A 5,386-nucleotide genomic window follows, 5' to 3' on the forward strand; every position below is an offset into this window, starting at 1 on the left:
TTCATGTTCCAACATGACCGTGCACCAGTGCACAAAGCAAGGTCCATAAAGACATGGATGACAGAGTTTGGTGTGGATGAACTTGACTGGCCTGCACAGAGTCCTGACCTCAAACCAATAGAACTCCCTTGGGATGAATTAGGAGCACAGCCTGAGAGCCAGTCTCTTCATCCAACTTCAGTTGCCGCTTCTGGAAGAATGGTCAAATATTTCCATAAACACACTCCTAAACCTGGTGGAAAGCCTTCCCATAAGAGTTGAAGCTGTTATAGATGCAAAGGGTGGACCGACGTCATATGAAACCCTATGGATTAAGAATGGGATGTCACTTAAGTTCATATGCACATCAAGGCAGGTGACCCAATACTTTTGGCAATATAGTGTATATATATATATATATATAAATAAATATCACCACAAATATTGAATATCATCATTCAAATAATTCAACAATAAATTCAAAACGATATGTTACAAAACAACAATATATAGTTAACAATGAACAAAAATATATACATTTTACAACATATCCATGAAAACCAAAGTGACTCTCTCAACCCAGTGCTGGGTTTCTAAGTAAGTGCTCATATTACAGTATTTTCCAGACAGACTTGCTTTCTGCAGGAGTTTTCACACCGCATTGCCTTGAACGCATAGAAGTGGCAGCACGGTGTCTCTTCAACCAGGTCCTCATATACTTTTGAGGATCAAACATAGAAGTAGGGGGGCCGTTGATATTAATCATCATCAAGTTTGATATGTTTGAGATCAGTAGTACAGCCCTTTTGTCTGAGCTTATATTGTTCATAAGGCTAAAGTTCCTCTCACACTCTGCTGTGCTGACAGGGAATGTCTTCATACAGTTCATGAGTGGTTTTAGGTCCTTGGGCTCACTATTGGGCTCTTCCAGTAGGTCTCGCATCCCATTCAGTGCTTGGTCTGTGCACAAGTGAAATCGCTTGCACAGTCGCTTAACCTGGTCTTCACCATGGCGAATGCTGGGGTTTGATGGCCATTTACTCTGATCAAGGATGCTGAAGTCCTTGATGACCGCATCTTCGAAAGACAAGCGTTGCTCAAGATTGTTCACAAGGCTTTGTAAGAACTGGCCTGGATTGATTGACTTCAGCTTTGCATGTCCGACTAGAGCTATAGAGCGATACTCCCCAGCCTCTTTTGCCTCTAAAGCCTCACAGTATTTTTCACCTGGACTCTCTTTGAAAGACTGTATCACTCTGATTGAGCGTTTCAGCAGATGCTCTGCCCTGAGGAGAGTTATAGAATGAGCTTGAAGCTCCAGTGACAGGACACTTAGTTCATGGAGAGTGTCATACATGAGCCCAAGGTCACAGATAAATTCAGGACTTTGAAGACGGTATAATAAACCTCTGTACATTTGTTTCTCTTTGGTGGACCTCATCTCATCGGAAGACGCATTCTTAAAGTGCTGCACAAGACCTCCCAGGGATGTCCACACAGCACGAACAGTACGAAAGCTACTGTCCACCCAGCGTACATCTAAAACTCTGCCAATGCGAAGAAGTTGTGAGCCTACTTCAGCTGCTGCATCTTTGAGTTCACGCTCATTTTTGTTCGACATACTATAAAGTGAATATAGCTTCTGCATAAATATTTTAAAGTGATTGACACCCGTCACCTCATCAACAGCATTTGACACAGCTAGTTCCAGCCTATGGTTCATACAGTGCAACACAAAGAGCCTTGGGAATCTCGAGGTCAACCTGGTTGCTACTCCTGACTTCTTTCCTAGCATGACACTGGCTCCATCAGACACAAATGTTACCCAGTTTTCAAGAAGCCACTCTTCTGTAAAGCCAGCCTTCATTAAACAGGTGAGTAAAGCCTGTTCTATGCCATCTGCTCTCTGATTGTCTAATTCAACTAGATCAAGGAATATGAACTCAGGGCTTGCTCCTTCAATTGACGCTTTTACAGAAACTGTCATGACAGGTTTGTGACTTAAAGAAGAGGCCTCGTCAATAAGGACAGCTAACTTCGTGGATGATGCTATTATGTTACTCACAATTTTGCTCTGCATCTCACTGGCAACATGTTGTATGATTTGTGTTGCACTGTAACGTGAATGAAGTATTGAGCCCATCTTAACACCATTCAGTTCCTGCAGCTCAATGAGGCTCTCATGGTCAGAAAAGGGTCTGTTCTTTTTGGCCAAATGGTAGGCTGTTCGGAACACAGCATCAGTTTCCTTTCTTCTTGTTGGCTCAGTCATAACCTCCACTGCATTCTCAATGGCCGATTCTTTTTGTTGTTCAGCCACCTTCACAGCCTGAGAGTGTGCCTTGGACAAAGCATGTTTCCTGATCTTATTTCTCAAGACTGACAGACTTGTTTCTCTACTTCCCTGAGAAGACACTTGAATTTCAAAGTTCATCCATTCTCTTGAGAGTGATACACCTTGCTCCTTGTTGATCCCAATGGAGTTCACACTGCTACAAACCAGACATCCTGTGAAGCATAAACATACAATGTAACTACTGTATCCACAGCTGTATGTGTGCATGGTCTATTTTTCCCATATACATAAAAGGACACACACACAATATTAATGTGTGTCCACTGTTTCAGAAGCTACCTAAACTAACAAGATACCTAAACTTACCAAGTTTTTTGTTTTTGGATCCCAACCAGGGGTTCTTGGATTTAAAATCCTCTTTTTGATTGACAGTCCACAGGTCAGGCCAGTCATTATTGATGTCTAAGGGAAGAACAACAAAAGTGATTGAATTATAGGCTATAAAAGGGGAACAATGACCATAAACTATTCAAAAGTGTAAAGTTGTCACCTTCATAATCTGCATTATTAGATTTGTTCATTTTAGCCCCCAAATAGTCAAATAGTCAATTACACAGGGCCTAGCTGTAGCTTTATCCATGGCTGTGTCAATACAAAGTGTGAAAACTCTTCTAAGAAAAGGCGTTATGACGTGACTCAATGTTGCAGACAAATTAGACCTAAACACAGACAAACCTTGTGCCCTTTTCAACCAGGTCCTTGGTAAACAACAGCACGTTTCCTTTCGTGAGGAAGACGCACTTTTAAACTTTGACCGTCATATACGTCTTTTACTTCCTACCGCATCCTGCCTTCAAAATAAAAGTACCCGTTTTCATAATGTATCCAAATTCGTGGATTCCACGTAGCGTCGCTATGCCCGAATCTGGCTGTGCGTCGCACAAGGTCAAAATGCCCTTGCTATTTTTAAGCTGTTGGCTGAAACAACAGTTGCCAAAGTAACACAGATATAAGACTGTATTCAATCCTAAAAGAGGTAGATCGGCGGGATAAATGGCTGTCTTTAATTAGAAGAGACCACTGGCAGCCAACATCTACCCTCAGATTGTGCAGTCTCCTATAAATTAGCACTAGCTACATTTGACCTCAAATTATGTAGCTGCTAGTGCTAGCTAGCTAATTTTTTATCTCCATTTGACAGGAAAACGCTGACAATCCAAAACACTAATCTTCAGTTGCCACAGCTAATGTTACAATTAAACAGATAGCTGTGTCACGTCACCAAACATACGATGATCTTAGCATTATGTTAGCTAACGTTAGCTAAGCGCTAACGTTCTTCAGATTGCGTGGTACCTAGCTATGCTCTTGAAAAGCCTTCAGGCTATCTCTGGTGTATGGGGATGGATTTTGTGTACAAGATAAATGTAAATGTCGGGGAAATAAAGTTGGGGCAGACACTTAGCATAAGGGACACAATAAAGTTCAGAGTAATAAATATGGATTGCAGCAAATAATGGATGTATTTTCCAAATGTCTTTCTGTCTCACTAAGGTGTGCTGTGCTCATTGCCATGAAGCTATAATAGCTAACTAGCGCCACTAGAATCAGAAATACTAAATGTAAAAGTTGAAACCAACTATTAACGAAAATAATGCTATTACTACTTTTATGTATATGACTACCTAGCTACGATTTGTTACAAAAATCTTAAAATATAGAAGTGAGACCCACCGTTATTGTCGTCTTCATCTCCTTCCCTGTCAGCATCCTCTTCAACGGATAAGGGGGACGGAGGGAGCGCAGGTGTTGGGCTGATGTCAGGGCTGATGATAACAGGGCTATCAGCTAACAGCTCCGGTGTTCTAGCCTCACTATCTGTAGCTGAGCTGCTGGCCGATGTAGTTCCACAAGGATGTTTATTGTAAAAGGACATTTTAGTCTGAATGGCTCGCTTCATTCTAACAGTTCATACAATTTTTGTAATGGCAAATAGTTGAAAGTAAATTAACATTTGTCTATATGCAGTTTTTTCCCCTTATTAAGACCCGCCCTACTCTGCCTCTGATTGGTTTTTCATCAGTTCTCGCGCTGAAAACCTGACCAATCTAACCAGCGAAGGCATAGAGTTAGCCAATATGAGGCAGAGTAGGTTTGTGTCATGAGTCTTCACAGTAGGCCTACTATGAAATGACATTGAGCCACTACTAAATAATGCGCACCAGCGGTGATTGAGAAGTGGGTATACGCCATGCTGTCTGAAAAATAAGTGGGTATACGCCGTATACCTGCGTATACCCTGGACTACACCACTGACATTACACTCGTGGTACTCACCGAAACTTTGTAAAGCCGGTCCCGCATGCTGGCTATTACGGAACCGACTAACTTCCCTTTTTCGTATGTACAGTTCTCAACATGGCCAGACTTGTAGTGATTTTCACCTCTTTTAATACTTTTTGCCTCATTCTGAAAGAGGTGAAATGTGCTAACGTGACGGCCATCTTGGTGACGTATGCAAGACCAGAGTTGTAGTTCATTGAGAGCTTCACACAAAATGTGTTACTTCACAGTTTTACGACACATTCTTATTTTTTTGACTTGCAAAATTATCTTTTAAATTGACAAACATCATATGTGTAATTCGTGGCACAATTCAAACGGGATCGAAAGATAATCTTTCTCTCTCCATTGACTTCAATACATAATTTTTACCGAAATAAGGTCCCATGGGGCTCCCCCGGAAGGGGAGGGACTTCGCCACATATGTGACGGGTTGGGAGTGAGAACGTGTTGTTGGAATTCCTCCCATAGAGGGAGTGGGCTGTCACTCAAAAACTGAGCAGCCAATGGCGACGCACCCCTGAAAGTCCCACCCACCTGGGATGTTTGGGTCAGAATGGAAAACAATAAATGAAGGAGCGCAAATGACAGCTGCAGCGAGAGCAAAAGTCTGATCATTGAGAAAGAAGCAAAGAGAACTGCAAACAAAAAGATATGTTAAAACAATGAAAAAATACTTATAGTTTACATGATTACACAAATGATTTGTTTGCAACTTATAGTTTTATTTTTTAAATTAAATTTATTTTGGTTGACTCAGTTTTTTTT

General features: G+C 41.4%; 1 protein-coding gene across 1 annotated transcript in view; it reads right to left on the minus strand.

Moving 5' to 3' along the window:
- The window catches only part of LOC307031005 (uncharacterized protein), a 131,292-nt gene that overhangs the window by 101,522 nt on the left and 24,384 nt on the right, over window positions 1–5,386 (minus strand). The window lies entirely within an intron of this gene.

Source organism: Notothenia rossii, assembly GCF_949606895.1.
Source record: "Notothenia rossii genome assembly, chromosome: 3".
In the NCBI taxonomy this organism is placed as follows: Eukaryota; Metazoa; Chordata; class Actinopteri; order Perciformes; family Nototheniidae; genus Notothenia; species Notothenia rossii.